Source organism: Mauremys mutica, chromosome 1 (assembly GCF_020497125.1).
Source record: "Mauremys mutica isolate MM-2020 ecotype Southern chromosome 1, ASM2049712v1, whole genome shotgun sequence".
In the NCBI taxonomy this organism is placed as follows: domain Eukaryota; kingdom Metazoa; phylum Chordata; order Testudines; family Geoemydidae; genus Mauremys; species Mauremys mutica.
In genome coordinates, this window is record NC_059072.1 from 289,442,639 (window position 1) to 289,464,670 (window position 22,032).

Genomic DNA, 22,032 nt, shown 5'->3' on the forward strand with positions numbered 1-22,032 from the left:
TAGAAAATAGGTGACAGATTTTGCATCCCTGCTCCATCTTTCCAATTACTCTCTCATTTAGATTTAGTGCATTTCACAGCATCTGCGCTACAGGGCCTGCTTTTCATCATAGATTACAATAATTTCATATTCTACAATGTTGGCAGAAACTGCTTTCCTACTTTGTTGCATAACAACACAGTGAGACTCAACTGCTTTGCTTTCTATTCTCTTAATTTTCTTAATCACAAGATGATTTCACAGTGCCACTGTCTTAGACAGTGAGTTCAGCTGCTCTTACTGCGTATTAAATGTAGTGACAAGAGGGTAAAATAATCCCCTTTCTTAGGGTAAGTGTGCAGAAAGGGGGGAAATGTTACTTTTTGACTCATCATATCATTACAAGAAAAGTTGTGACAGATCTTATGGATTGGATGTGTCTTTCCAACTGCTCTGATTATATGAAATCTGGGATGACATCTCGTGGATTTGGGAGCATCCATAGGAAGGGCTGAGCCTTTCTGGGCCCGTGACAGCATGTTTTACAAAAGAACTCTACTGGTGCTGGTTCACTGCTTGCACTTGCACACTTTCTCCAATCCCTCAAACTGCAGAGTGGGAGCTGGTAGGGAAACTCTGCAATTGCCATGGCCTCTAAAAAAGCCCCACAAAGGTTGTTTGGACTTCAGGAATATATTATTTCATTAGCAAAAGAGAAAAAATGTGGATAGACACATTCATAATGTATCCTAGTCTCAAGTATTTATAATATTAAATTCTAGATCAGCTAAAATTAATTTGCAAAGTCAAGAATGCATGTAAATTCTTAATTACCTGTGCTCCCTTCATTCTACCCCCTTGTACGTCTATCCTGTTCATTAAATGAAGCAGGGGTCTTGTGCAAAAAATAGTATGTGACCAGTTGTAACTATTGTTACATGGGGGAGAAGGAGAGACGCTCTCTTATAAGCTTTATACTAGTGGTTAGGGCATTGTGCTGGGATGTGGGAGACTCAGCTTGGATGGGGGGTTAATTATTCCCTCTGCTTGAGTGAAAAAGGGAATGCACTTTCATCTCCCACATTGCAGGACAATGCCTTAACCCTTAAGCTACGGGCTATTCTGATATGGGTCTATCTTCTGTGGAAGCTGTTCCATTTGGAATAAATAAATTGTCATTGGGCCAGAGAAAGTATGGGAGTGAATCCTCTAGTCTGGAGGTAAAAGACCAAAGTTTAAGACCCTGCTCCAATGACTATTTAATCTACACATTGTGAAACAGCTTGAACAAGAAATTTCCCACATTCTAGCCCAGTGCTCTAGCCATTGGACTAAAGTTTATAAGGATGCTACCACTGCCACCACCATCTCCCCTGCTGCCTCCAGCTGTTTTGTTAATTTAGGCCAGTGGTGGGCAACCTGCGGCGAGTGGGCCGCAAGCGGCCCATCAGGGTAATCCACTGGAGAGCTGCAAGACAGTTTGTTTACATTGACCATCCGCAGGCACGGCCCTCTGCAGCTCCCAGTGGCCACGATTCACCATTCCTGGCCAATGGGAGCTGTGGGAAGTGGCAGCCAGCATGTCCCTGTGGCCTGCACCGCTTCCTGCAGCTCCCATTGGCTGGGAATGGCAAACCATGGCCACTGGGTGCTGCAGGAGGCTGTGCCTATGGATGGTCAATGTAAACAAACTGTCCTGCGGCCCACCAGAGGATTACCCTGACGGGCCAAGGTTGCCCACCACTGATCTAGCCCCTTAAAAACACCTGGGAATGTGTTTGGTTGAAAAAAACATTTTTGTTCAGTTCAAAATGGATTTTTTTTTTAAATTCCTGAATGTTTTGGGAATATTCATCTCATTTCAACCTGGACTGGTTTTTTTGTTTTTTTTTTAGGAACTGCTATCAAACTGAAAAATCAATTATTCACCTAGCTCTAGTTTTAACTGCCCTTTCATGATCTTATCACATTTGCATTCATTTTACCCCAATACAACTGCAATATTGCGGAGCAGTGAAGTTACTCCTAAATTACACCAATAAAAGTCAGAGGAGAATCAGATACCTATGTTTAAAATTGTACAACTTTGATATATACGATCTCTTTGATGAAACTTTTATTTCAGGCTCTCAGTTTAGAAGAGCTTTTCTTTTGTTTTCAAAAGAGAAGAAACTGGGCAAGCCAGATCCAATATAGATTATTTTTTTTCTTAAACATAGTGAATCTATATCCTTTTTAACATAGGCCAATATCTGATCTTAAATATTTTCCAATTGTTTTTATTGGTGGCTTCACAAGGAAAATGTACTTTTACTAAAACAGCTAATACAAACAGAACACTAAAGAATATTGTAGACCCGAGAAGGTGAGAATTGGAAACTGCTCACTACACATCAGTCTCTTCTCCCCACGCCAACTTTTGCAAGTTAAGCTTTCAAATGTAATGAGAGGGGTCTCCACGAATAAATGTCTTCTTATAAGTTTATTCCAGAATCAAATTTCATCCTTCCAAGGGAATTGAATTTTGGATCAAAATGCGTTGTTCATCTTAATTTAATTGGATGATGAAAAATAATTTTCAGTTCCTTTAAAAAAATCAAGTACACAATTACAATTCAATTTTACTTCTACATAATGAAAGAATTTCAAACTAGCTATCTCAGAAAGAAATACTGGTAAGGGAGAGCTTCACCCATTCATATCAGTCATCCTCAGCCCCAGGTAATGCTTTCTTTGCTAAGTGTCTTGCTGTATAAAGTTCCCCTTAGAGAAATCTGAGGGCTTGTGAATTCAATAACAGTGACTGAGGTTACAGATGCAAATATTCTCATGTGTTTATAATTTATTGCCTATCAGATACTATAACCTACTTTGGAAGAAATTTTGGAAGGGCAATCAATTATTGCAGACACCATCCTATTATCTGCATACAAAATGCAAAATGGTTAAAATACTATTACAAGACCTGGAGCTATTTCTGTTTGTAGAGGCCATAAGCTTACAGAGATTGAAAGAATATCCAGTTCCAAAACACTGTAGGAAAGTTTCAAAGAAGAAAACCATTCTGTTACAATGAAGTTTCAGAACTGCAATTAACTGATGAGCCATATCTTGCTCATTTGGCTTAAAATTATTGGGGAGGTGGGTAAAAATGTAAGGGCAGTTGTAACTTACATATTATAGGCTTTTCTGTGTCACTCGTAACAGTGGTCACGGGAAATGGTGGATGCTACCCTTTGCCATTGTAACAATGATATTAACATTTTAACCCTTACCCATGTCATGTGACTCAACCGGGAAATAAATTATACTTTTATTAGAATTCCTAAAAATCATGTTTATTTCATAACCATAGCATCTGAACGCTTTGTAATAAGATATATCAAATTACCTCTAGAAGATAGATGTCCTTCCTCTTTTACTATTCAGCTAGTTTCATATGGGGATAGAATACAAGAAATTGATTCCATACGTGCTATGTCATTACTACACCAATGTTTAGGGAAATGCTTTTTAAAACAAATGTTTGACAATGTGGTCCGAAGGCCCAGCCCAATTTTCTTGTTCTCTTTGTTCAATATTTATGGGTCCTTCTCTGATATCATTTTTCTACCTACCATCACAAAGTAGAGGTTTAAAGCGGGGTTCCAGTATCTAAAGTCTCCCAGTTGAGCACGGCCCAAGTATGGTGGGGAGAGCTATAGCCCATACAAGCTTTCTGAAGATTAGCTTAAAATTGATGACACATAATTTGGTGATAATCTGTTAGAAATTGAGAAAAGGAATATGTATAATGACTGAAATTGGTCATAACAATCATTGCATTTTTAGATTTTCTCATTCCGATACATCATGCTTACTCTACTCCCCAAGTGTGACATGAATCTAGAAGACTACAATATAGGTTATGTCTGCCTGAAACAGATGGGTATGTAGCTGGCCTGGCTCAGCTGTGCCTCCGTTGCTACTACCTATGTTACTGCAGCTACACCGGTATATATACTAGCACTAGCTCAATAAGTGATAGCACAAGAATGTATACACAAGGAGGGAGTCACACCCTAGTTTGTAGTGTAGACATAGCCATAGGCAGCAGAGCTAGTTGATAACAAAAATGAAACTTTGTTCGCTTTTTTTCTTTTCTTCATCAAAATTGGCAGATTCTTATTGATTGGTGAATCTGTCACAAGCATGTCACAAGCACCCTGGCAGGCTGGGCCAGTTTGTTTACCTCCCATGTCGGCTTGCCGTTCCAGGCCAATGGGGGCTGTGGGAAGTGGTGCAGACAGAGGGATGTGCTGACCATGGCTTCCCACAACCCCCATTAACCTGGAACAGCAAATCGCAGCCAATGGGAGCTGCGATTGGCCGAACCTGCCGATGCGGCAGGTAAACAAACTGGCCCGGTCCACAAGGGTAATTACCCTGGCGAGCCGCGTGCCAGAGGTTGCTGACCCCTGTTTTAGAGATTTTGAGAAAGTACTCATCTATCACTGATGAGGAGTAATTGATGCTTGTAAAAATGAAGACATACACAATGCTGACAGTCCTCAGGGTTGCCAACTCTTATTTTATTGTCTCTTGATACTTTTTTTTTCCAAGAAAGCTGAGATTCTAATGTTATCACTTGATTTCAGGAGCTGAGGCTTTAGGAAAAAAATAAAACAACAGCAAAACCCCAAAACAAACAAACAAAAACACTTCTATGCTTCTAGTGCTTACAGTTGCAGAGAAAAGCTTTGAAAGACTCAAACCACCAGGCAAGTAAAAGAACTGAGAATGTATTTTTAAAATATCAGGATTTTAAGCCAAACTCATGTTTTGGGGGAGCTTGGCTCATGACTTTTTTTAAATGCTCACAGCCTTAAAACCCCATATGTCTTGCATGGGGGTTCCAGTGCAAACAGTGTTACAGTGAAAAAATCTTTCCTGTGAGATAAGGGATTTTTTTAAGGCTCCAGAAAAGCACAAACTCCAGCTTGCAGTAGATCCTTAGGACAGGACTGTTTCTTTCTGTTGCATGATGTTTGCATTCAGGAAACAATAAACCTGAACCATACAGCAAGAATAATGCAGATAGATTATTTAATCTGGATCTAATGCATGCTGAAAAAAGTGGTCTGCAGCATTTCATAAGTGAAAGTTGTTGTTTAGTTTTGTATAGCACACGTGAGTAAATCTGCAAAATATTTTCTGACAACCCTGTAAACTCAGTCTAAGATCAGCATATTGTTCTTTTTCTCATATATCTAGAGATGCATCTACACTGCATGCTTCTTTCAGTGGTGGATAATGTACATACCCCTTAGACCGCTGACATGTATAAATAGCAGTATAGGAGTGAGGACTGGCTTAGGGGAGTAGAGAAAAGACACACTGAAAGGTGTGGGTATTGCCCGAGTATATTCACTACACATACTCTACTCTCCCAAGCTGTGCCTCCCTATCTACATCTCTATTTCTAGCAGTGCAATGTAGTTGCTGGAACCTTTGTAGCGGGGAAGGGCTATCAGTAGCAAGCTGCCAGAGTCTTTCCCTGCAGCTGGAGTCTTTCACTATGGTGGGGAAAAAAACTCCAGCAGTGGAGAGGCAACAGGACATAGACAGGGAGGCATGACTTGGGCACGTAGAAAGTATGTAGTACTTAAGTTCATACCCACACCCTTCATCAGCATGTCTTTACGGTACTTACCTAAGCCATGTTTCACTTTTACAATGCTGTTTTATACAGGTGCGAGGGGGAGCCACACCGTTGTGTACTCTACACACTGATGAAAGATTTTCCTATCTATGTATGAGGAAGAAAGAACAGTATGCTGATATTAGGCTGAGTTAATAGGGCTAGTACAGTAAAAGCTGTGTTATCCAGTACTTTACAAAATGGAAAGCTCTAGAAACCTGCATTTCTGATATCTCCCAATACAAATCTTCAATTTAGTAGCTGGGATCGATGCCGAAGCTAACTGGAATTGATGACAAAGCTATTTGGGATCCAGATATTTCTGAGAGTAGTCAGACTATGCTCGAGTTGGCTGAGAAGAGCCAAAAGGTGTTCTTTCTGTTTGTATCCACCATTGTGATTGGTCGGTTTATTACTGGGTGTATTGTCCTGTGTTTATCATAAAATATCAACACTATCCTTATATTATGGGATCCCTTTTTGACTCCTGTTTGTACTTTGAAAGGTTCACTCTGGGAGCCACTGCTGATCAGAACAGTCGCTTTCATGTTATCATGAAGCAATTTTAGGATATTGATGTATTTATCAGAACATCCAATCTTAGAAAGTACAGTCCAGAGGGCACGGCAATTCACTGAGTAAAAGGCTTTAGTTAGATCAATAAAAGCCATGTACAGTGGTCGGTTTTGCTCCCGATACTTTTCTTGCAGCTGCCCTGCTATGATGATCATATCCGTAGTTCCACGACATGGTCGGAAACCACTCTGGTAAAATTTCTTCTGACAGGGGCAGAAGGCGGGTTTCAAGGATCCACGCCAGAACTTTGCCTGCAGTGGCTAGGAAGGAGATACCATGATAATTTTCACAATCCTTTATCTCCTTTCTTGAAGAGGGTGACAATCAAGGCATTCCTCATTTCACTGGGTATCTCCTACTTTATCCAGATTTTAAGGATAAGCAGGTCAAGCTGCCGAATTAGCTCTGGTCCACCATTTTTGAAGATTTCAGCGGGGATTCCATCTAGAACTGCTGCTTTGTTGTTCTTCATCTGCATGGTGGCATTGTGCACCTCATACAAACTGGGAGGGTCTCCGAGCTCGTCCCTAAATCGTCGTTGAGGGATTTTGCTCAAGGACTACAACCACAGAATTACAGTTAAGGAGATTTTCAAAATGTTCTTTCCAGCGAGAATTGATGGCTTTGTTGTCCTTCAGAAGTGTGGTTCCGTCCTTAGAGTGAAGAGTATTCATACCATGATGAATTGGCCCATAAACAGCCTTGGTGGCACTAAAGAAACCACATATATTGTGGATGTCTGTGAGATGTTGTAGTTCTTGCCCTTTCTCAGTCCACCATTTGTACCTAAGTTCTCTGGTTTTATGTTGTAATTCTGCCCTCACCTTGGCATGGCCTTCTCTTTATATTACAATTTATGTCATTCTGCCAAGCACAAAATGCCATTCTCTTCGCATTGATGAGTTGCTCAATTTCAGCAACATTCTCATCAAACCAGTCCTATATTTTCTGGTATGGTAGCCTATGGTTTCTTCACAGGCACTGATGATTACTGTTTTCAACTGGCTCCAATGTTCCTCAATTTCTTCTGGAAACTCTGATGGGAGCTTTTCTTCTAAGACTGCTTCAAAGTGGTCATGCTTAATAGGGTCCTTCAAATCTTGAACCTTCATCTTGCATCTGACCTGCTTCTTTTGCAGCCTCCATTTGGGAGTGATCTTAATTTTCATTGTGGATCAAATAAGGCAATGATCAGTACAAAAGTCATCAGCACTTGTCATTGCTCTTGTGAGAAGTATGTCACTATGATCTTGGGTACGAACTATGACATAGTCGAGAAGATACCAGTGCTTTGACTGTGTGTGTCTCCGAGATGTTTTGAACTTTTCCTTTTGTCTGAAAAGGGTGTTTGTAGTAATAAGTTCATGTTCAGCATACTTGGTCAGGAGCAGAATTCCATTTGAATTACTTTTGCCAACTCCTTTTGCAGTTATCCTCCGTCTGCTCTGCTGTTAGGGACTTCTTTGATCACACTTTGTCTGGAACCTTGTCCTTGACCGTTCTGCCATGGGTGACCCTAAGGGAGTACATGACTCCAAGCAGCATCACTCTCAGGGTCATTGAGACACACAAGCCTCTCCACCACTACAAGGTGGTGATCCATGGAGAGGTGGACACAATACCCCAGTTGTGGCATCAACAGTGCAGAATAAAGGGGAATAATCACTTCCCTTAATCTGCTGGTAATGCTCCTACTAATACAGCCCAATATGCTTTTGGCCTTCTTCTCAACAAGGGCACACTGCTGACTCATATCCAGCTTCTTGTCCACTGTAATCCCCAGGTTATTTTTTGCAGAACTGCTGCTTAGCCAGTTGGTCCCCAGCCTGTAGAGGTGCATGGGATTCTTCCGTTCTAAGTGCAGGACTCTGCACTTGTCCTTGTTGAACCTCATCAGATGTCTTTTGGCCCAATCATCCAATTTATCCAGGTCCCTCTGGACCCTATCCCTACCCTCCAGTGTATCTACCTCTCCCCACAGCTTAGTGTCATCTGCGAACTTGCTGAGGGTGCAATTCATCCACACATCCAGGTCATTAATAAAGATGTTGAACAAAATCGGCCCCAGGACCAACCCTTGGGGCACTCCGCTTGATACCAGCTGCCAACTAGACATCGAGCCATTGATCACTACCCTTTGAGCCCAACAGTCTAGCCAGCTTTTTATCCACCTTATAGTCTATTCATCCAGTCCATACTTCTTCAACTTGCTGGCAAGAATACTGTGGGAGACTGTATCAAAAGCTTTGCTAAAGTCAAGATATATCCCATCCACCACTTTCCCTATATCCACAGAGCCATGACTTGCTCTGGTCAGGCATGACTTGCCATTGGTGAATCCATGTTAACTGTTCACTGAACACACTGATAGGATGATCTTTGTCGTTTGACTCCCAAATTTTACTCTACAATGCAAAGAAGTTGAGAAAATAATCCAGTTCTGGGCCTGCTTCATGCTGAAATTGGATCTGGAGTGATTGCTGGAATGGCACTGGTACTTCACTATTTGAGAGAATATACATGTTTATACGCTTTATAGCACTGCATGTATATCCTTTGTGCTGGTGGTCAGCTCCATGGATCTTGTATAGCACTGAATGTAGAGTCACTTTGCCAAAATAATCATACAGAAAATAGTATTTATTATTCAAATTAAAATATTCTGAGCTAAAGTGTTTTGTGCTTAATCTGTAGCTTTTTAAAAAAAAATTGGACAGCTTAATAAGGACTGTTGTAGTGATGCTTTTTTAATACAGCTCTCCAGGTCTATAGAGGTAACTAAAAAATTAAAATTAAGCCCAGAGTATTTAAGGAATAATTGCCATCACTCCTTTTTCTGATTAACAAAAGGTAACTCTGAAGAGTAAACAAGAAAGGGAACAAAATAGTAGACCAACTAGTTCAAGACAACATTTTTAACATAAACAGCTGGAAATGAAATAAGTGAATCTAACATTGAATATACAAGAAAACTGGATTGTTTAGGTTTCATTTCACTCAGAAACATTTTATTTGTTTCCCTGAATTACACAGTAAGAACAATGGGGAGTTCATTTTTCACTGAGTTGAGAAATCAAAGATTCTGCTCCACTTCTACAAGTGTCCTGACTAGTGATTTGCAAAGTTTAATGTTCTGTGCTGAGATAAACAAACCAAACTTTCCTCTTATTTTTTGTTGGCATAATTTAGATCCATTGGAATTGATTGGATTTCTAACTACCTCTCACAGAATTTGCACACATACGGCTTATGTGCTCTTGCTAGGATTTATGTACCTGTGACTCAGATGTGCCTGCATTTTTATTAACAGAGTTTTTTCCACTTACCCAAAGTTTTATGTTCATACCAAACAGAACTGAAAGACAGTTTAAAAAAAACAAAAAGGCTTTTCTTTTTTCAAGTAGTGGCATAATGTACACTTAGGGGTTTTCCTAGTGTTTGAATCTGGCAATTTTCAAGAGCCTTTAAAGCAATACACTATATGACTCCATTACATATGTCAATGCTACTCCCATAGAGAACTGAATGCTTTCTTTTCATATATGTATACCTGACTATATATTTAATGCCATTTTTCTCTGTCTATAGTTGAAAAGAATTAACTGGAAATTCCTATTTTTTTTTCTGCTTTGTTTGCTAAAACATAACTAGTATAGTAGGTAGCCACTTTTCCAAGTCTCTGTTAATAGTAGGTGCTTAATAATATTTTTGACTGAATTTGGTGGACACATTTGCTTTTTCTCAGTGTTATGGGGGAAAAATCATGCCAATAATTACTCTGCGTGTAGTACATGTGTAACCGAGAGCAGAGTTTGCCCCCTCCTCCTACCTATATTGCAATTGTACAGTATATGATCTAAGTGATTCCCCCACAGCTGGAAAACTAAGACAATGTGAGACTTTTTCAAAAGCTGCATACAATTATTCTAAAATTAAGGTATTAGCTGTTGTTGAAATGGTGATTCTCTCATATCCCTCTTGTAAAACAATATTGCACTCTCTTTTTCCAGAGGAACTAGTCTCTTGTGCTTTAATGATAGCATCCGTCCTGGTGGATTTCAATATTTCTTTGCATTACAGTTGACTCACTAGATTTTTTAATTATCCCCAACTCTCTGGTCTGCTATCCTTATACAATTAGTACTTGTCTATACAGTTCTTCAGTTTGCACTAGATGAGTATGAATTAAAGTGCGTACTGGCATGTTGCATGCTAACTGGCCCATGTAGGCAAGCCCTGATATTCTGTGAAAAACTTTCCTTGTGATTGTGCATTGAATTCCCCAGCTTCTGTTCACTAAAGCCAAGTTGCTTTATTAGTCTCACATTCTTAATCAGTAGTTTGCTATCAGTAAGAAATACTGTAGATCAAGTATTGCTTCTCCTCTGGCTAGAGTCTTTATGGGTTGTAAAATTGTTTTCTAAGCAATCTAGCGATCTTGTCCATTATTCTTATTCTCAACCCATGGTTCCCAGATCTCTGGAGGTCCACAGAACTATGTCTAAGATTTTCAAAGGGACACATCCATTTGAAATTTTTTAGGGGCCAACAACTGAAAAAAAAAGGTTGAGAACTACTGGCTTAGAGTACACTGTTACTTGTTCCAGTAATGTTTCCTTTCTACCTTCCCCCTGTCCTAGCATTGTGACTTAAGGCCAGATTTATGAAAGGTATTTAGGTGCCTAAAGATGCAGAGGGATGCCAAGTGGGACTTTCTAAATTTCCTTGCCACCAAATTCCTATTTGGGAGTTAGGCATCCACGTACTCTTGAAAGTTCCACTGGGCACCTAAGTACATATTAAAATCTGCCCTTAGGTATCCAATATCTTGTCCTTTGTTTTCTTTCCTTGTCATCATTGCCATAGAATTTCTTCACCATTCTTTATCAAATCACATTTCCATACCATTGTAAACACTTTGGACAAGTACAACTGCGCTATTCACCTTGCTTATTTAAATGACATCTGTAAAGATGTTCCTCTCTATGGATGATCTTGTGATGTGAAGCATCGAACCAAGTTTCTGTTGTGCTAACTAGATCAAAATCTTCAGCACTGGTTCTTCTTGCATTATTCTCATGTTTTGTTTGCTTTTGTATACATATAGTGTAGTCTAATACTAATCTTATGCTTTAGTTTTAAGTCCCAGAACTCCCTGTCTGCTCTAGTCTGTTATAATTATCATTAGATAGCTTGAGTTAAACAAAAGTTCCTCTTTTTTTTCCCCTTTCCCATCTAGTTTAAAATCCATCTAAATAACTGTGCCTATTTTGAGCCAGTAGCTCAAGTACCACTTCTGCTTATTCAAACAGACTATCACTACAGAATGCACACAAGTGCTCTGTAGGTATCAAATGCAATCACATATGGAAATATTTGAAAAAAATTACAATCCAATGGCACATTAGAAGACCCATATACAAATTGAATAGTGTTTTGCATGCCAAGTTATCTCATTGAAGCCAATGTCACTATTTGTAGAGTCACAGTACTATTCAACCTGCGTAAAGGTGTCTGAATCTGGCCTCAAAGATGAAAAACAAAACAGGGTAACAATTCAGGTTAGGTAGGTTTGATAAAAATGAAGGAAAAGGGGGAAGTATGAGGTATTATGATGGGGGGAGAGAATGATTGATAAGGACAAGGATGTTTTTCCAGGGATAGGGGGCATCATGATAGAAGGTGGAAAGTGGAGACTGGGCGGAGACTGAGAGAAGGAGGTTAAGGGTAAAGTAAGGCAGAAGAACTAGTGACAAGTAAAAGGCATGGGTAAATAGGAATGAGAGAGCAGATTTGTAGACTGGGCAGAGCTATGTATGGCCTTATAGGTGAGGACAAAGAACTTGAATTAAGAGCTGGGAAGTCAATGAAAGGATTTTTCAGCAATAAAAGGATTCTGAGGTATGAGAAGATAGGGAGGAATAGAATATCATTACTTTATTCTTTGACAACTCAATCCTCCTTTAAATAAAGCTGTTTTGTATAATAACAATATAATTTTCCGCAAATGGAATAGAAGTATTAACAATATAGGGCCACATTCTTTCCAAACAACTGGAATTAAGAAACAAAACCAACTTTACCACCATGCACATTACCATGGCAATAAACAATACTTCAGTGTGATCTTCTGTTCTTCTTATCCAGCAATGCTGGGAACTGCATATTTTGAAGGCTTACAACTGTTAATGAATTGAAATGTGTTTATTTATGGTTTTCTGAATGCAATACAAAGATTACTATGATGTAAATGCAAGTATTTTCATGCTGAATTAATTCTGCTTATGTATAATATGGAAATATAAGAGGGGAGTGGGAGAAAGATTCCATTTTGTATGTCCGGTGGGACATATGAGATCTTGGGTTCTATTCCCAGCTCTGAGGGGCAAGTCACATCACTTATTTGTGCCTCAGTTTTACTATTTATAAAATTGGGAAAATGGTGCTCACCTCCTTTGTAAAGTGTTTTGAGATCTACAGATGAAATATGCTATATAAGAGCTAGGTATTGTTGTTTTCTTCTTTTACTCCACCCCCACCCCGCAAAAAAAAATGTAACCCAGATGGTGGTAATTCAATCTCATGTGAGGTGAAAAAAGGTCTTGTCAGTACTGAATGCCTGGTAGTACTTGTCTTGTTGAGGACATAAATGCAAAGAGCCATGCCTTAAGCAGCAACTAGAGAACTCCCCTCACTTCCTGTCAGAGGACTTGCAGATCCCAGATTCTCTCTTTGTTATGTTGGGAAGTACTGAAGATGAACCCAATTTCTCTGAAGAATTCCTTTTGGAATTTCCACTAAGTAGCATCTGGGAATTTCTGCTGAGTTCCAAGCAGTTCAGATATCTGGGATGTGTACGGGGAGACTTTGGCAAACCAGTAAAGTGCCTAAAGCCACTATGGCTTATTGTTAAAGGCAGCCTAGTCAGCAAGCTGTAAATTGGCCATTTAGCAATCTCATCTTGACCAAGTCAGGAGGGGAGGGGGGTTTGGGTGCCACAGCAAGGGCAGCTTGACCCCTCATCCTTCCTGATAAGAATTGTGTTGAAGTTGCTGATACATGCATTTTAAAAGAGCAGGAGGTACCCTCCGGAATGTCTATTGAGGTCTCAAGGCTGCAAACCCTGGAAAGACCCACACCTGGTTAATCAATAATCAGAAGGAACATCTTGCTGGATCACTGAAAGTGCTTACTTAACAAGGTTTCTTTAAGGGATATGTCATTCTATTACTAATGTATAAATAAGAAGGAAAAAAGCTTGAGATAGTTGGACTCGTTTGGGGACTCTTTTGGACTGTCTTTGGACTCTCCCTCTGGATACATCTTGCAGTCCCCACCAGCAGACGGAAGATTTGGCCACCAGAAGCCTGCCGCTGTGTCACTTGAAAGCCACACTCAGCTTTGGTAATTATCAAGGGTTGGGGGTGTTTTACTACTCTTGTTGCGAATGTGTGTAAGTGCTTGAGACTAGTAAAGTTTAGCTTTAAGTGAAAGCACTCTTGTGTTGTCCTGTTTGTGCCAGCCATCTATTGGTCGGACGGCCGTGTCTCCCCTGATTTATTTCCTGACACCTCCTTGCACAGAGTAAAAGTTACCAAGAGTTTTGGGTTGAAAGAACCCCGGGTAACAGGAGGTTTCAATCCAAATTTTGTTTCCTGGTGTCAGTTCAGGTAGTTTTTTTGTTCTGTGATGAACATTGACATTTTGTTGCTGAATTTTTATTTCAGCATCCCATTTTCAAAATTCCTCCAGGTCAGACCACTTAGATTAGAGCTGTATCAGTTCCAACGTATTTTTAGTCTTCATCCCATCAGAAGTTTTCCTGGAGATAGCCCATATGCAAGTGATGTAGACAGATATGCCAGGAAAGTTTTACAGAGGTCCATTTATTTTTGCAGAATTATTTATTTATTTTAAATATGTACTGTTCTCACCACCTTCCTGTTGCTCTGGGGATAATGTGGACTACTGCTATGATGTTCAAAATCAACATCCTGTGCATGTAATGCTAGTAATGTTTTAGATGTAACTTGAGGCCCATTATCTGATATAAGGACTTTAAGAACTTCATGTCTTGCAAAGATTGACTTTGGTTTTTGGACGGCCTGTGTTGATGAGGTCTTTGTAAATATAGCCAAGTCAATATATATGGAGAAGTAATTGACTCCAATAATGTATATGCGTCCTTTCCAGAAAAATAAAGCTGTTGCTATCTGCTGCCAAGATCTGTGAGATACCTTTGTGGAGAATAAAGACCCCCTCCCTCACTTCTTACATACTTTGCAGCCCTCTGCTAAGGTCTGAATTTGCCTGCTCAGACCTGGCCACCATATGGATAGTTGTGCTCATGGACACCATCTCTTTCTGAAGTACTGTAAACAGGCCATCAGCCTTGTGAACATTATTTCAATCCTGCCACTATGGTAATAGTTTTGCTGGAAGTTGACCCCGTCTTTCCCAACCTGTTAGCCAGAGTTGAAGTTTTCTGGCAAGTCTCATCCTTTAGTTGTTCATTTCTAAATTGTTGAAGTCAGCTGGCAGTTGCTGGAATTGCTGCCAAAAAAATCAATGTAGACTTTGAAATCTTTCTCTAAAGCCTTTTTTTTTCTGTTGATTGCTACTTCACCAGAGATCTACATGGTATCTGCTGCTACGAGTGCTTTCCCAGTTACATGAATGACAAGGTGGGTGAGATAATATCTTGCATGGACCAACTTCTGTTGGTGACAGAGACAAGCTTTCAATATATCACAGCTGTTCTTCAGGTTACCTTGTCTCTTTAATATTATGGGACCAACATGGTTAAAGCACTGCATTCCCAGTTATTTATTCAACATTGAAAGAAAATCACAATAGCTGTCAAAATCTTTGAATCCTAGGTAGAAGGTCATTCAATGATTTTGATGAGCCCAATAATGCCACTCAGGGCATGAAGTCTATTTCTATTTTAAAATCCAAGCCGAAAAGATATATATACCGAGCTTATCAGAAGCCACAGTCACTGGTGCTTCTGAATGGCTCGGTACATATCTGCTACTATTGTTGGATAGTTTACAGACTATTATTCCAAAACAGGTGAAGATGTCAATAGTTCTTTTATTTTATTAAATGTGTTTTGTTGTGTGCTCTCTCAGATCCACATATTGTGACCATTATAGAGCTCTCTGAGGGTTTTGTTAAATGAGATAAATTTGGTAAGAATGACCTAAAATGATTTGTCATATCCAGGAATCTTCTTTCAACAGAAATATCTTGGGTTTGGGGGTAAGACAAGTAATGCCTTCTATTTGTCTGAATCCATAGGAATTACCTATTTGCAAATTATCCTGTGGCACCTTATAGACTAACAGATGTTTTGGAGCATGAGCTTTTGTATTCACCCACGAAAGCTCATGCTCCAAAACGTCTGTTAGTCTATAAGGTGCCACAGGACTCTTTGCTGCTTTTACAGATCCAGACTAACACGGCTACCCCTCTGATACTATTTGCAAATTGTGTCCAATACACTTGATTTCCCACTTTCTAAATTCATATTTCTTATTCAGTGTGAGGCTGGGTTTTTGAAAGCATATCAGAACTGTAGGTAGTTGCTCATCATGTTTATTTTTATCTCTGCCTTTACCAAGGCATCTGTGCAGTAAGGACACCAGGAAAACCTGACACAATCTGAGAGATTTTCCTTTTGGAAATGTTCTGGTACTGAAGATTTGTCAAATGGAAGCTAATTGAAACTGTATCTTCCAAATGGGGTAATGAATGCTGTTAATGGTAGAGATGTTTTAGAAAGGGTTTTTTTTCCCAGCAGCTTGTTGTAGCATTTAACATTGAGAATAGTTTGGCTTCTGATAACTGAGCTAATATCTGGTCTACTGAGGGAAGCATGTCTTTCACTGCACATGTTTTTATTAAATTGTATAAATTCCACGTAAAGCCAGATTTTGCCATTTTGCCTTTATTACTACACCCATCCCTGCACACCAGTCAGTGGATTCTTCTATCTAGGAAATAACCCCCATATCTTCCATTCTCTTTGATTCTTCTTTGTCTGTCTTTCCCAGCAGGGGTATAGGAATGTGGCGTGGGATTGTGAGAGCAAAAAGGGGTTGCTGATGGCACCAGTTTTAGTTTGTGCTCTCCTGACAGCTTTCCTAGCCCCGTGAAGATGTATGGATACATCTCCTGTATAGCTTGTTTTTTTGTCATTGTTACATTCCAGTTTCTCTACTAAATGTAGTCCATCTATTGCTGGCAACCCTACAAGAGAGTTGTTAGTACTTCTATTACATATATTATTTGTTGGAGACGTTTCTGCCCTTTCTCCAGTTTCCCAAGGAACTGACCACATACATCCAATGGATTGTTACTTCCCTCACAGAGAATTTTATTTGGCGCTTGCAGGTCTCCATCCTGGTATCGCTTATAACTTTTTTATGGAATTGTAGTGACTGCTGCCCCAGAATGAATTTTAAATTTAAGGTTTCAATCATTTAGATAATTGGTTTTCAACCTTTTTTCATTTGTGGACCCCTAAAACATTTCAAATGGATTTGCGGACCCCTTTGCAAATCTTAGACATAGTCTGTGTCTGCAGATCACAGTTTGAAAACCACTGATTTAGATTCATGTTTTTGTGTATCAAGGTCTTGTCATTTCTATTGAAGATATAGTCCCTAGAAATATGTATTCATTGCCATCTGATGATAACACTTCCTCTTGGATTGCTTCCATTACTCTTGGTGACTTGAATATTATTGCAAGATGTCCCTTTTGTGGAATCTCCTAATTTCTGCCTCTTTTGCTGGACATTGTTCTGTGCTGAGGCTTGGTGTTTTGTCACATCTTTCACTTCTTTTGCAACCTTCCCTCCAGTTAAGATTCTTTGATCTCCCACTGTGTAGTAGTGAACTATTCTTATGTTGTCACTTTCGCATATTCTTCCTTTTCCTCACCATTCAAGGGTAGGATATCAGCAGCAGCAGCATCACTGATGGCAAATATTAGGACATTTTCCTGATTTTCTTGTGCTTTCTCTATTAAACCAGAAACCATCTGGAATGCTTAAAACTCTGGAGCCAAGAAGGCCAGCAACCTGAGTTGTGAAAATCAAATATCTCTAACAAAGCCATTTACATTGTGGATTCTATTGCTGCACTGAGATAGGGCTCTGCCTCATTTCTGCTGCAGCTTTCACAGGTCTCCTCCCTGATTTTTCACTTTCCCCATTTGCTCACCCTTCTGGCAGTCTGAAAGTCTCTTTTTTCCCTTTATTCCTTTATTCTAAAGAGAGGGATTCACTCACTTCTGACATCATGTAGTGTGAGGACATAAACACAGAGCCAGGCCATAAGCCTCAACTAGAGAACTTCCTGACCAGCAAGTTCCAATACTTCAGCTCCCCTCTGCAACACACCGTGGTCTTCCCTCATAATTGTGGAGGACCAAGAACTTTGTAACCACTCCGCAGTATTGGCCAGGGTTTCACTGCCACATTAATGTTCTATGGAAATTGACAAGCTTACATTGCAGAATCTGCTTCACTTTCTCATGTGTATAATCCTCTGGACATAAATGGGGCTGGCCATATAAGGGAAAACAGCCTTTATATTTAAACTTTGACCTTATATATTTAAACTTTAATTGTCATTAAAATTCTTTTGGTGGCATAGGCCTTTTTTGTACTGGTATAACTGTTGTTTGTGGGTGGGTGTGGGTGGGTTTTTTTGGTTTTTTTTTGTTTGTTTGTTTTTGTTTTTACAAGTATAGTTAAGCAATAAAACTCTCCTATGTTGCCACCATTACACCAATATAGCCGTGTCCACACTGGGGACAGTTTATCTCTTTAACTCTACCAGTATAATTAGTGGCACAACTTTTTTTATAGAGAAGGACTTAGATTCCAGTCCTATAAATACTTAAGCATGTGCTTAGCTTTCTGCCCTATGAGTAGCACTACAGAGGTTAAATAATTCAGTGCGAATAAAAATGGTTATGACTAAGTGTCACAATTTTTTTTAAAAGCACTTTAAGTCCATAACTAGATTTTTAGCATACTCTCAGTCAATTTTCATATCTCACACTTCAGAGGTTTCTTTGTTAGAGGCATCCTAAAAAGGGTAGACTCACACAAAAATGAAATAGATCGTTATAAACAGAGATATTTTAAAATGTGCACAACTAACAGACTTACCTGGAAATTCATTCTGTGAATTCAGTAAGAGCTATATGTTTTGGGAGAATCCATTAAATTATTCATGCATATATGCATAAGGTTTAATACCTGTTCAGCTCAAGCCTCGAGGCTCTAGTTTCATCTCAGCCTGGACTATGGAGATACAATTATAGCATCTTCATAGTATTACAGTTAAACGCTTATTACAGGCAACAATCTCTACCATTGACACAACCACTTTAATAAAAATAAAAATGCATCATAAAAATGCATGAATAAAATATTTCTATTAGAGAGGGAACATAGTTCAATGGATAACCCACTGGGCTAGGACTAAGGAGAAATTGGTTTCTGAGACACTGTCCTGCTGGGTGACCTTGGGCTAGTTGTTTCACTTCTCTGTGCCCATTTTCTCCATCCCACCTCCCTTTGACTTACCCATTTCAACTGTAAGCTCTTTGGAGAAGGGTCTGGCTCCTATTACAGTTCAGTAGCACCTTGCACAATGGGGCCCAAATTTCTGTTGGCGAGAACAGTAATAAAATAATATGTTTTAGAAAAATCCTTTACAAAACCTACATGTGGAGCCTAAACTTTCTGACAGTGTCCATTAAAAAATAAAATGATTTCATCTGTTTATAATTGTAAGATGATTGTTTTTATTATTACATAAATAAAGGGGATTGTTGCTTCTGCATGCTGGCTGCTAATGAAGGGGATATCTTAACTATGCTTTGAAAATTAAAAGGAAAGTTTACAATGATATTATGGGCACAGACCCTTTAGGATAAAATTGTAAAGAAAATCTTAACTATATATATTGTTTTCTGCCCTTCGCTTCAAATCCACGGAGGAACAAAAAATAATATGTCGTTAATTTTATTTTAAATTTCCAGTTTATTTCAGAACAACCTTTTCTTTAACTTTTATTAGTGTGAGTATATATCAATATCCTTTTTGCCTTATGTACAATAGCTTTCATGATGCATGTACCCAAGATAGCTTCAGCAGACTAGCAGAAAGATCATTTCAGGCAATAGTAGCAATAGTGCTTCGGAAAGCCAAGCAGGCTTCTATTTTTATCCTGCCTTCTTTATGAAATATACAGGTCTGTCTGGTGTTTGTGTTTTTATTTGAGGGGTTGGTGCCAATATTGTGTGTATTGTGAGTATTGCTATAAGGGAGAAAGCCCATTTAAATCATTCAGGCTAGTGATGAGAGAACATAAATGAGTTCAAATAAGTGTCCCAAAGTGTGTGTTTGTTTTTATATTAATTTTCTTTAGTTTATCCCTACGAAACCAGCTAATTCTCTAATTGGGAAAGGCATGTCTGAGTAGCTCTCTCTTCCTTTCCCCTCTATGATTTGCCCACTTGACATGACCGGTCTTTCACTTCTCCTCATTCCCATTTTGGTCCTCATGCTGGGCATAGGAGAAAGAAAGTTACTTTTAGAGAGTAGGCTAGCCTGAGAAGAACCAGCCAGGAAACAGCAGCAGTGGAATAAGAGGCCTGGTAGTCAGCTATGTGAAGCCAGATTGTGAGTATCATGTTTCCATCTCCTCAGGGTGCTTTTCTTGGCTAATATCCCAGCATGGTTCACTGAACAAGACAGAATGATCCTGTCCCAGATATCACTGTATATGATGTATTCAATACCTACTTTCTGACTCTGAGCATGTTGTCTCAGAACATGGAGTTCAATCTCTTCTTATGTACCATCATGATTGCTAATACACTCTTGTTTATAGTCACTACATTTTAATGCTTGGAGCTAGAGACTGGACATTTTCAGTGGCGGGCACTAAGATCTAGAATTTCTTCGCTCCCTAAGTCAGACATTGCTTGTGCTCTTTGACCTTCAGAGTTGAGTTTAAAGCCTATTTACAAAAATGTGTGAAGTGTTGATTGTGTGGTATGTCTAATCACTTATAGATTAACACTGGTATTGCAATTACAGACTGTTTAGATTTAGTATAAATCTATATATTTATTTTATTATTATTTTATTATATTGTGTGTGTGTGTAATAACTTTTTTCATGAATCCAAGGACAAATGTGAAGGGCACCTTTTAGAAAATCAATCTAGTTATGGGTGTTTGTTATTGCTGCATTTGTTGGGAGATCTAGCCATGTGTTTACTACAGAGGAGAAGAGGAGATTTTCTGCTGATCAACTGAGGGAAAAGTCCTGACAACTGTATTCATAGCTGGCTATTGTTTGGTCTCTGGTTTCACATAGGTAACAGAATTCGAGTCAATTTTACAAAGATCTTGGGTTCAATCTTCAGAAGGTAGAGAAAACTGTAGAGAAAATGTATGATCAAATCTGCACCTTATCTTTGATCATACAGTGATGGTAACTGCACATGAAATACATTAAATGCACATGCAAAAGAATTACTGGACACCCAACTAGCCTCTTCTGGATGGGTTCACCTAATTTGCACTTGAAACTCTACTCTTCATTTTTGAAGTTTGGGCCCACTGTTTCTCATTTAAAATATTAGGAAAGTGCTCATTTGTATTTTTGATCACTTTTTATCTGCTTGTGACACTGGTCTGGCTATGTTGGGAAAACATCTAATGTTAGGAAATTACAGCTGTTTATGCAATATGTTTAATTTTATACTTAGAAGGTATGAATAACACTTGTAGTCTGGTCCCTGGGTTGTATTCCTACTTCATTTCCTATCTTCCTATATCCAGGCTTAATCAAAAGAAAACTTACTCTGAATGCCAATGAGTCAAAATAGGAAATTTTAAATGTTGTTTTGATATTACTTCTAAGGCTCACATAGAAAACTAGCACATCATTCAGTTTCAGAGGGAAAAAATGTCTCTAATTCTCACCTCTCTAAATCCTACTGAAAGGAAAGGTCCCCACATACTGTGGTTATCCAAAGTTTAGATTATAAACAAATATTCATTTACTAGATATTTTTGCTCTCATGTGGATATTACCTATGTTCAGCAATAGTCTTCTCTTCTGTTTTTGCATGATCTGTGTGGGAGAGAACCTTGGGGAAATGACATCACAGATCACCATGATTCATTCCAAGGCTGTAGTTTCCTTGGATAAGCATTAAAAAAGCAGATTTGACAAAATCACCCAGAGTTGAAATCTGAAGTGGAAAGGTGATTTTTTTAAAACCTAGAATAATAGAAATTGTTACACAGACTCTAAGGTAGAGTTTCTATGCAGTGTTTCTATGGCTAATATCTGTGATACAATTTTGATTCAGGAAGAAACACAGGGATGACATGAGCCTAAGGGAATTCAACATCCCCCCATTGTTTTAACATGTTGTCAAGGTTTCCTCCCCCACTTTGAACTTTAGCGTCCAAAAAGTGGGGACCTGCATGGACCCTTCTAAGCTTAATTTCCAGCTTAGACCTGATAGCGCTGCCACCAACCAAAAATATAGTGTTTTGGTACACTTTTCATTCCCCCCAAACCTTCCCTGGGGAACCCAAGACCCAAACTCCTTGGATCTTAACACAAGGAGAAATTAACCATCCCCCCTCCTTTTTCCCCCTACCAACTCCTGGTGAGTCCAGACCCAACTCCTTGGATCTTAAAACAAAGAAAATCAATCAAGTTCTTAAAAAGAAAGCTTTCTAATTAA

At 39.1% G+C, this 22,032-nt stretch overlaps 1 long non-coding RNA gene across 1 annotated transcript; it reads right to left on the minus strand.

The window, feature by feature from the left end:
• Window positions 1-2,388: 2,388 nt before the first annotated feature.
• Window positions 2,389-21,408, minus strand: LOC123348612. The gene is made up of 4 exons (XR_006573219.1): window positions 21,368-21,408; window positions 18,843-18,924; window positions 3,597-3,741; window positions 2,389-2,564 (listed from the first exon to the last, which is right to left on the minus strand). It is a non-coding gene; the product is annotated as an uncharacterized LOC123348612 (long non-coding RNA).
• Window positions 21,409-22,032: the final 624 nt, after the last annotated feature.